General features: G+C 56.1%; 1 pseudogene; it reads right to left on the reverse strand.

Annotated features, from left to right (window-relative positions):
- Nucleotides 1-9983, reverse strand: part of LOC115651306 — an 18186-nt pseudogene extending 8203 nt beyond the window's left edge.
- Between the last annotated feature and the right edge of the window lie 782 nt (nucleotides 9984-10765).

Below are 10765 nucleotides of genomic sequence, written 5' to 3' on the forward strand. Positions count from 1 at the left end.
TCTGGGGAAGGGGCGGCTGTACTGTATAATGGGCACTAGGGGGCAGCAGAGGTGAGGGGTGGGGAAGGGGTGGCTGTGCTGTATAATGGGCACGGAGGGGGCAGCGGAGGGTGAGGGCTGGGGAAGGGGCGGCTGTACTGTATAATGGGCACTAGGGGGCAGTGGAGGGTGAGGGGTGGGGAAGGGGCAGCTGTGCTGTATAATGGCACTAGGGGGCAGCAGAGAGCGAGGGGTGGGGAAGGGGCAGCTGTACTGTATAATGGGCACTAGGGGGCAGCAGAGGTGAGGGGTGGGGAAGGGGGGGCTGTGCTGTATAATGGGCACGAGGGGGCAGCGGAGGGTGAGGGCTGGGGAAGGGGCGGCTGTACTGTATAATGGGCACTAGGGGGCAGCGGAGGGTGAGGGTGGGGAAGGGGCAGCTGTGCTGTATAATGGGCACTAGGGGGCAGCAGAGGGTGAGGGGTGGGGAAGGGGTGGCTGTACTGTATAATGGGCACTAGGGGGCAGAAGAAGGTGAGGGGTGGGGAAGGGGCGGCTGTACTGTATAATGGGCACGAGGGGGCAGTGGAGGGTGAGGGGTGGGGAAGGGGAGGCTATGCTGTATAATGGGCACTAGGGGCAGCAGAGGGTGAAGGGTGGGAAGGAGGGCTATACTGTATATGGGCACTAGGGGGCGGCAGAGGGTGAGGGGTGGGGAAGGGGCGGCTGTACTGTATAATGGGCACTAGGGGCAGTTGAAGGTGAGGGGGGGGGAAGGGGCGGCTGTCTGTATAATGGCATGGGGGCAGCAGAGTGAGGGTGGGGAAGGGGCACTGTACTGTATAAAGGGCACTATGCAGCAGAGGGTGGGGGTGGGGAAGGGGCGGCTGTACGTGTATGGCACTAGGGGGCAGTGGAGGTGAGGGGTGGGGAAGGGCGGCTGTACTGTATAATGGCACTGGGGCAGCAGAGGGTGGGGGTGGGGAAGGGGCAGCTGTACTGTATAATGGCACTAGGGGCAGCAGAGGTGAGGGTGGGGAAGGGGCGGCTTTGCTGTATAATGGGCACTGAGGGGCAGCAGAGGTGGGGGTGGGGAAGGGGCAGCTGTACTGTAAATGGGCACTAGGGGCGCAGCAGAGCAAGGGGGGTGGGAAGGGGCGGCTGGTACTGTATAATGGGCACTAGGGGGCAGCAGAGGGTGGGGGTGGGGAAGGGGTGGCTATACTGTATAATGGGCACTAGGGGCAGTGGAGGGTGAGGGGGTGGGGAAGGGGCAGCTGTGCTGTATAATGGGCACTAGGGGGCAGCAGAGGGTGGGGGTGGGGAAGGGGCGGCTATACTGTATAATGGGCACTAGGGGGCAGTGGGAGGGTGAGGGGTGGGGAAGGGGCGGCTGTACTGTATAATGGGCACGAGGGGGCAGGGGAGGGTGAGGGTGGGAAGGGGCGGCTTGTACTGTAAATGGCACTGGGGGCAGTGGAGGGTGGGAGGTGGGGAAGGGGCGGCTGTACTGTATAATGGGCACTGGGGGCAGCAGAGGATGAAGGGTGAGGAAAGGGCGGCTGTACTGTATAATGGGCACTAGGGGGCAGTGGAGGGTGAGGGGTGGGGAAGGGGCGGCTGTACTGTATAATGGGCACTGGGGGCAGCAGAGGGTGGGGGTGGGGAAGGGGCAGCTGTGCTGTATAATGGGCACTAGGGGGCAGCAGAGGGTGAGGGGTGGGGAAGTGGCAGCTACAGGCTAATAGGCACTAGGGGGCTGTGGGGCCCCATGATGTCTCTTTCAGGATCTGTGATGACCCCTCTGCGCAGGAGCTGGGCTCACCTGTCTGTACTGGGGACTGAAGCCTCCCTTTCCCCCATGGAAAATGTACAAGGCTCCACGATTGTTGTTCTCCATTGGGGCCCCGATGGCCACATCCGTCTGTCCGTCCCCGCTGATGTCCCCGATTTCAGACATGCTGGCCCCAAAGCGCCCCAATGCCTGCTCCGTCTCTCCTTGCAATGTCTCGGTGCAGATCAGTGTCATCCTCTGCAGGCCCCATCCAAAGAAACATGTGGGGAAAGCCAGCATGAGAGTGCCCCCTACTGACCCCCTTTCCCTCTCTGCTGCACAGCGCCCCTTGGTGCCGCTCTGGGGCACTGGAGCCAGCACTGACTGGCAGGGAAGAGTGTCCTCTCATGATCTCCCCACCCTGCTCCCTGGAGCACTGTGCCTACTACTGTCATGCTAATTGTCCCAACATCACAACCCCATGGCAGTCCAGACAAAGAACCACCCCAGGCCATCCATCTTCCCCCGGATCCATCCTCTTTCTTACCGGCCACTTAATCGGGCAGTTATAGACCCGTCCTCCATTCAGACGTGTATAGTACATGGGGGCTCCGATTAGAACCAGGTCTGTGTTCCCATCTCTGTCGAGGTCCACAGCACACAGTGTACCCCCAAAATACGAGCCAATCTGGAGAGGCAGATAAATCACCCCTTGAATTTAGTCACTTCCTCCTTCTTCTACCGCTGGGACCCTTCTCACCCTATAGGACTAAGGATTCAGTCCCAATACTCATTCCATCCTTAGACTCATCCTCCCGCTGCACAGCAGGTGGCGCTATCACTGTAAATGTTCTTGAATATTTAGGCAGTTAGATCTTGGAGAGATGCTGAATGCTAGTTGTGGTGCAATTCTTTTTAGAGGTTGTGCTAGCACGAGTAAAGTTTATTCACTGACTGAGCCACTGTTATAAATTCTGTTCAGCTGGAACGTATAGACAGATCTTGGAGAAATTCACTTTGTTAGTGATCCTTTTCAGACACTGTTAATATCACTAGCAACGTTTTTTTTCTTTGCCCGAGTCTCTCTGGCCCAGATCCACAAAGGTGTTTATGTGCCTAACCCCCAGACTTAGGTGACACTGTGATCCACAAAACCTCTGACTGGTGCTGCTAACCCCTATAGGTGCCTAACCTGACTTGGTGCCTAAATTTTTTGCAGTAGAAGCTCCTTATCAAGGGCAGGGCATGGTACACTGCTGTCTTACTCTAAGCGGTCAGTTGACCATTTCACACATGGGACAGAGAGTGGGGGGGAGGTGGATGGGGCAGGAGTCCTGGGGGGGCCGTCAGGGAACAGGGGATTGGATGGGGCAGGAATCCCCGGGGGGCAGATAGGGAGTGGGGGCCAGGCCATGATCCCCTCCTCTAACCGCCCCTCCATACAATTTCCAAAAACCGATGCGGCCCTCAGGCCAAAAAGTTTGCCCGTCCCTGATCCAAACACAAATATTACACAATGTCAAAATCTTACAGGCTTCCTCCAGCCCTCTCTCTCACCCCCACACTCCATATTACCTGTAACACTCCCCATACCTGTTCTCCTGACAGCTCCGATCTGGGTGTCCATTCCCTGCCCTTGGTATCTTGGCTGAACAGGATGACTTTGCCGGTGTGTTGATAGCGAGGGGCCCCGACCACGTAGCTGCTCTGCCCATTGGCTGTGATGACCTGAGACGAATAACCTCAAAGGAAGAGAGAGACGTGGGGAGGTGAGATGGGAAACAGCCATACAACAGTGCTGCACAGAACTTTCCCAGAACTGAGATGCAGCCACCTCTGGGGTGGGGTGTGAGGGCTGTTGAAACAGGTAAGGGAAGGTCTGTGTGTTTGTTCTTACCGAGGTAAGCATCATTCATGTCAGTGGAGGTTCTGGATACGTTGATGAAGCTCGGCGCCCCGCCACTCCCGTACAGGTATATTCCACCGGACCAGGCATAGGCTCCCACCGCTCCCAGCACAGGCCCGTCCTAAACCGACACGCACGGCAAAGGGGACTGATTACAGGAAACAGACAGCGCAGAATATAATTACTAGACGAGGCCAGAACCTGCAGCACAGCGCCCCCTAGCAACGTGCTGGGACACTGGGGTCAGTGCTGACAGCCAGGGGAGTGAGCACCCCCTACTGGGCCTCTACTGGCCCCAGCTGCAGCATAGAGCCCCCCTAGTCCCCACCCCGAGTGGGAGGGGAGGGTACCCCCTGCACTGCTCCGCGTTAGTAAAGAGTTGTCTCCCCTGCAAGCACTAGGCCAACCAGCTCGTTCTTAGCTTGAAAGCGCTGTCAGGGCCCCAGCGCACAGCAGCGTGGGACATGCCCCGGGGCCAGGCGTCACTCACAGGGGACAGCAGGGAGCTGAAGCCTTCCTGAGACATCTCCAGCTGGAAGGAGCTGCCGCTCTGGGACTGGGTGCCTGGGGGCAGAGACAGACAGACAGACACGGGAGAGACCATCATAGACGACGGTAAAGGCCCCGTGTCCCACGCCCTGAGCCAGCCCTTCTCCCCACCTCGAGGCTGGACTGGATCCAGCGTCCCCTAGAGAGAAGGCCCCGTATCCCATTCCTCAACCCCTTGAGCCAGCCAGTCCCCTGCCCGGGGACCCCAGATGAGAAAGGCATCAGGGGCATTTAGGGAGATAGATAAATGGATACATGTTGGATGGGGAAAGAGAAACTATTTGGGGCCTATGTGAGCTCTGGTTTCCGAGCTGCTCCCCATCCCATTTCGCCCTTGAAAACCCATTTCTAGAGCCCCAGGACCATGCAGCCCCTCCCCCAGCTCTGGTACCTTCAATGGCAAAGATTTTCTCCTGCAGCTGGCTCTGGATGCTCTGGAGGGCGTCGAAATTGTCCACTCGGAAGACGTGCTCGTTGCTGGGCTTAGAGGCGATCTCCTGGAGCTCCTCTTGGGCAGCAGCGCTGGAGAAGGCCTCGCCGACCTTAATGGAGTAGAGGGAGGTACAGGGGAGGCCAGGGCATTAAGGTCAGTCACAGCTGAGAGCCCTGGACCAACATCCACCCACCCCGAGCCCTGCTGGGCTCTTGAGAGGCAGGGCTCAGCCAGCGCTATGTGCCACTCTGGTGAGTAGGGGCGGGGGGGGGGTGTCGCTGGAGCAGCCTGGCACAGTGACGTGTCACTGTGACGTGAGGAGAGGTGTCTTCGTGCCTGGAGTTATGGAGCCTGCCTCATTTCCGCACCGAGTTGTGTCTGTTGTATCAGCAGTGGGGACAGGGGTCTCCTTGCCATGGGGATTGTCAGTGCTCTGGGCCCTGTACGACTCAATCTCCAGGGTGTAGTGAGGGGTGAGTGCTGCACTGTCTCTGGGCTACGCCTCAGGGCCAGTGGTGAAGGGCTTGGACCACCGCGCTGGTCTGGGCGGGTTGCGTGCAGTCAGTTCAGCGGTGGAGTCAGGCACCTCCCGGTCGCTGGGCCCGACAGAAGCAGCAGACAAAGGTCAAACAAGATCCAATGGCTGGAAGTGGAATTTACACCCATTCGGTTGGGAAAGATGGTGTCTGGTTTAACCAAGAGGGGAAATAACCATTGGAGCAGCTCACCACAGGCCGTGGTGGATTCTCCATCTCTGACAATTTTTATCTCAGGACTGGCTAGTTTTGTAAGAGATCTGCTCTGGTTCCAGCAGGGATTATTTTGGGCAGTTCTCTGGCCTGTGCTACACAGGAGCTCAGACTAGATGATTGCAAAATTCCCTTCTGGCCTGGGCACCTATGACTCTAAACCCGAGTGTTGCCTTGGCAAAGGGAAGGTGATGGGCCGGGCCCCCTAGTGCTCATGTGCTCTGTGCCCAGAGCTCTGAAGCATCTGTAAGGGCCTGTGTGTGTTCCTGGGGTGCTGGGGTGTGGCTCAAAGAGGGCAGAGTTAAGGTTGTGAGCGTGTTTGTCTTAACTGTATTTCATGGATTTCAGAGGCCTAAGTGCAGCCGCTCTCCACGTTCGGGAAGGGCAGGAAGCAGCCCTGGGAAACCTAACTCTCCACTAAGGAAGTTGATGGAATAACCCAGCTTCTATTATCCACACTCAGTTCCATTGTTCAGGGAGACACAATTACATTTTCCTTTACTGTCTTTCATCGGCCGTCTGTTTAAATCAACGCTGATTCCTTTGCCCCACCTCTCATGCAAATTCAGAGCATTCATGTGGCTTTTAGAGCACTTTCAGATATGGTTCTTCAGCTGGAAATTTTGATCTCGGGCAAAAAAATCCAAAAGGAGACACTGCAGAATGCAAGGAACATTAGCCAATAATAGGGATCAAACCCACAGGGCCCGAGGACCAATTCACAGTGAATGGCAACCTGCTGTCACCTTGAGCCCTGCATCTGGATGCTCATTTCAATCTCTTTGGCTCAGCAGTTGGCGTGTGCCATTCTAGGCATCCAGTGTCTAAGATTAATAATCTTTTGCACACGTCTTCCCCAGAGGGGCAGTGGATGCCGTGCACTAGCAGAGATAAACCTCAAGTGACTGAGATCCGTTTGGGGAAGTTCAGAGCCCCTTGTTGAGTTTCTGGTGTGTGCAAAAAAGAACTGATGACTTTGCTGTTTTAACGGGGGGCTGTATGTCAGGAATCCCTTGTTCAAGTGACCCTACATTTGGACCACTAACCCTAACCCGCGTCCCCATGAGGCATAACACATTTCAAAAAACAATCTGAGTCAGCACGTGGACCGTAGGGCAGTCAGAAAACTTGACCTGTAACTAGAAAGCTCTGTTCAACCTGAACAACAGAGAAGCTCCAGCTCTCCTACAATGTCCCAACATCAACCCAGTTACAACCCCAGGTCAGTTCTTTTCCTCATCTGATGGGAACGTGAACATGGGCTCAGATCCCGACTAGTTCTCCACACAGCTGTGGCTCACCCCCAATTGCGTAGCGGATGATTCCAGCTCTCTGAGCCTCAGGGATGGCATCTGAATAAGGAAAGCGGGTCTTCAGAATTTCTCCCCATCTGTGATCACAATGAGAATCTTGGTGGCCCTCATCCCCGAGCGCCTCTCCCAGAGGTGATAGCTCCTGCCTGGAAAAGTGGGGGGTGGGGAATTCATAGGAGGGTTATTGATATGTAACAACACCCAGTGCTCATCCACTGCTTTGACATTGCAGATCTCAAAGTCCTTTAGAAAGGAGGTCACTGTCATGTCCCCATTTTACTGACAGGGAAACTGAGCCACAGGGTGGGGATATTGACTTACTTGAAGTCACACAGCAACAGAGGGTTCAGAGCTGGCAATAGAATTCTTGTGTCCTGTCTCCAAGTCCCTCCTCCCCCTGCTTTAAGGTACTAGTGCCCACTCCCCTCCCACAGCTGGGGATAGACCCCAGGGAGGTCCTGAGTCCCTGCCCCTTAGCTCCCATGTCCTTGCAGTCCATTCCCTGTGGAGTCAGCACGGGGAGGAAGGCAATACCTACACCACTTTCTGGATGGCGCTGGCCGTGTGCGTCACTCCCCTGAGCTGTAAGACCGACTTGAGGAGGCTATCGGGGTCGCTGCTCTCCCTGTACTGTGAGAAGGTCGAAGTGCTCTGTAAATCTGTGCGAGTACTGCATGAGGGCGAACTGCAGGAGCAGGGGAGAAGAGAAGGAAAACAACCCCAAGGGTGGAGGGTAAGAAAAGCAGGAATCCAGACTCAGTTAACGGCTGAGGCAAGCGACCAGGATGTAGCTGGTTCTGCAGGAATTTTTTCCTGGCTTTGGATGCAAAATCCATTGCTGCTCCCTGCACACTGTGCCCCCTAGTGCCGCCACTGGGGCATTGGGATCAGCACTGACTGTGGGGGGCAGGGTACATAGTCAGGGTTCAGTCTCTGTCTGTTACCTGCGTGTCGATGCTGCGGAAACGCTTCATGATCTCAGAGAGAAACTTCTTCATCTTTTCAAAGTCCACACGTTGGATGCTGCTCGAGCCGTCGATGAGGAGCGCTATGTCTGTGGCACCCTCTGGGGCACTCTGAGAGGCACAGGAAAGAAACTCAACTCAACTCCACCAACATGGAGAAAACTCAGTGGAAAGAGATAGGTCAGATCAAAGGGCCCACATAGCCCAATTTTTTCCCGCCCCCGTGGTGGCTCCTTGGTGCCGCTCCCAGGGCTGCCCCTCCTCACCTGCCAGGGTGTCTGGGATGCGCTGGAGCTGCCGGAGGCTCTGGTCCAGGAGGAAGCAGTAGCCCTTGATGTACATGTTCTCCCCGCAGGCCTGGTGCACCGTGGGGCCGCACGCCTGGGGCACGAGAGAGGGACGGGCTTCAGTAGGTGCCCCCTGAGGAGAGCGCTGGGGGTGAGGGGAGTCTGCTCCCCTCATGGATATGCAGGGAAAGGCCCTGCCAGGGCAGGGATCCCCATGGGGCAAACAGGATCCCAGGACCCAGCACCTGTCTCCCAGAGAGAGGACAGGGGGACATCACCTAGTTACCACGCTCCCTGCTATAGCCATGCCAGTCACTGTCCTCAGAGTGACATCACCCAATTACCCCGACCTTTCACAATGTCATCGCACAGTCATTGTCCCCCATACGCAATGTCACCCAGTTACCCCCATCCCTCACAACATCACGTCTCAGTCACTATCTCCATGGCAATGTTATCCTCCTCCCTGCTGTTTCAGTGCAGTGTTTTGGGTCCCACCATCTCCCAGACAAACATCACACCCTCTCCAAAGTCACACTGTTGTTATCTATTACCATCTTCTGCACAAGGCCATGGCCCAGTCATTCTAGTGGTTAGCACCAGCCTACACACGCATTGTCAATCATCCCTCCATGTATTCCATGGTGACATCATCCGGTGATCCACTCTACTTGCCCATCAGCGCACAGAGCTCTTGTTGTGGGAAGATCACCCACTCCTGTGATATCAGCCCATCCCCCCCGCCGGTGTCACCCAGCCGTGAGCCTCCTGGTGACAGCAGCTCACAGACATTCAGGTCCTGTGGTAACATCACCCACCTGGCGTGTGGTGGGTGTACAGTTCGGTCAAGCCCTACGGTGTCACGGTGCTGACATTTCATCCCGCTCCCATTGCTGGGGGGTGGAGAATCCCATGGAATTCTGGGGGACAGGGTCAGAGACTCACCCAACCCCCTGGGTACAACCCACAGACTGAGCCACTTCCCCATCCCAAGGGGTGGTACCCACCAGAAGATTGGAGCCCTGGGCAGCCAGAGACAACCGAGGGACATGTTCACGGCATCAGGGGGCCCTGAGAGGAGAACATGCCAACACCAGGGTGAGAAATCTTGTCATTGTATGTTTAGTCCAGCACATCTCTGAGTCATTTCACACCCCCTCTCCCTCGTGCACCCTCCTGCCCCCTCATGGGGAAGTGATGGCAAATTGTTGCATGGAAATGAGAACCCAGGAGTCCTGATTCCCAGCCTCCCCTGCTAGACCCCTACTCCACTCCCCAGACCTGGGATGGAACGCAGGCATCTTAGCTCCCAGACCCCTGTGCTAACCCACTGGACCCCACAGCACAGGGTGCCCCTACTCTGGATGGGATCTCCTGGCAATGTTTGGAGCCTGGGTCACACTTGTAGACTTTGCCAGTTTCATTCACATCTCCTATCTGCAGCGGGGGCCCAACGAGCAGCCTGTGGGGAGAGAGCAGAGAGTTTCTTAGGGGACACCCCATCACCCCTGTGTAGTGGGGCCCAGGCAGCGCAGCCAGATGGGCCCCTCAGAGGTGGATATAAGGTACGTAACTGTAGGTCCCTGAGCCTACGCTCAGCCCTTACCCTCCGGCGCTGGCATTCCCGAACTGCACCACGCTCTGTCCGAACCCCCTGGCTGCCTCCTGGAAGGTGACAGGTCCTTCCACATCCACGCTGAATCCACAGCTTGGGGCCAGCACTGCAGGGATCAAACAGCCACGTTAGTTTTCCCCCATTGAGAAGGGGCCACTGGTGGGGGCTGAGGGGCAAGCCCCTCCTGGCTGCGGGATTGATTCCGAGCCCTCCGCTGTATCCCCACTCCTCTCCCAGATCTGGGGACAGAACCCAGGTGTCCTGAGAGCCCAGCTGCTTCCATTCCCCTTCCTGAAGGTTAGGCAATGAGCAGGTGTATGCAGGGCCCCAGTTTTCCCCCCATCTCACTGGCTGGCAACTCACCTGTGCCCAGGTAAATGAGCAGACGCAAGGGGTGCATCCTGGAAAGCTGGAGGTGGTTGACTGCTGGGAGCGGTGTCCGGGAGGTTTGTGGGCACTTCGGAGGAGACAGCTGAGTGCAGAGGAAAGAGAATCGATATTGATGCCTTGCGAAGGGAGAGAGAGATCCGCCCTGGTGAGGGGACAGGACTCACACACAAGTGTCCAGAACACAGACACACACACACACAGACACACAAAAAACACAACACAACTCTTGAATTTATCTCTGCCTTTTTACCCTTTGGTAAGCCATTGTATAGCTTGGTGTATCAACAAAGAATAATTGAATTGAGCCAGTTGTATCTCAGCACTGGGTGGGGGATCCCTGTGCCCCCTCCCAGAGGCAGCTGCATTTCAGTGCTGGCTGAAGGATCTCTGTATAAACAGCCCTTGTGCATACCCTAGAAACAGCTGCATCTCAGCACTGGGCAGAGGGTCCCTGTATAAATGCACAGCCTGGAATGTGCTTTGTTGACAGGCATGAGGATATGAAAGAGCCGAATCCTCTTTTCATAAAACTCCATCTGTGGTTTTACTACATCCCTTTCTCCCTTGCTGTGCTGATTTGGCTCTGGGGACAGTGGGGTGCATGAGGCCCAGGCTGGGTTCCAGATTATAATAGGGGATGTTATAAAGCAGGATGACTCACTAAATTCTGAACTCTCTGCATTCCCATGTCTATTTCTACATTTCTCACTCTGGCCGCCTCTGCACTAGATCTTTTGCCTTAAAATTGCCACCTGCTGCTACTACCTCTGGGGTGCGGCATGAGGTCTGTTTATACAGGGATCCT

Source organism: Gopherus evgoodei, chromosome 4, assembly GCF_007399415.2.
Source record: "Gopherus evgoodei ecotype Sinaloan lineage chromosome 4, rGopEvg1_v1.p, whole genome shotgun sequence".
Lineage (NCBI taxonomy): Eukaryota > Metazoa > Chordata > Testudines > Testudinidae > Gopherus > Gopherus evgoodei.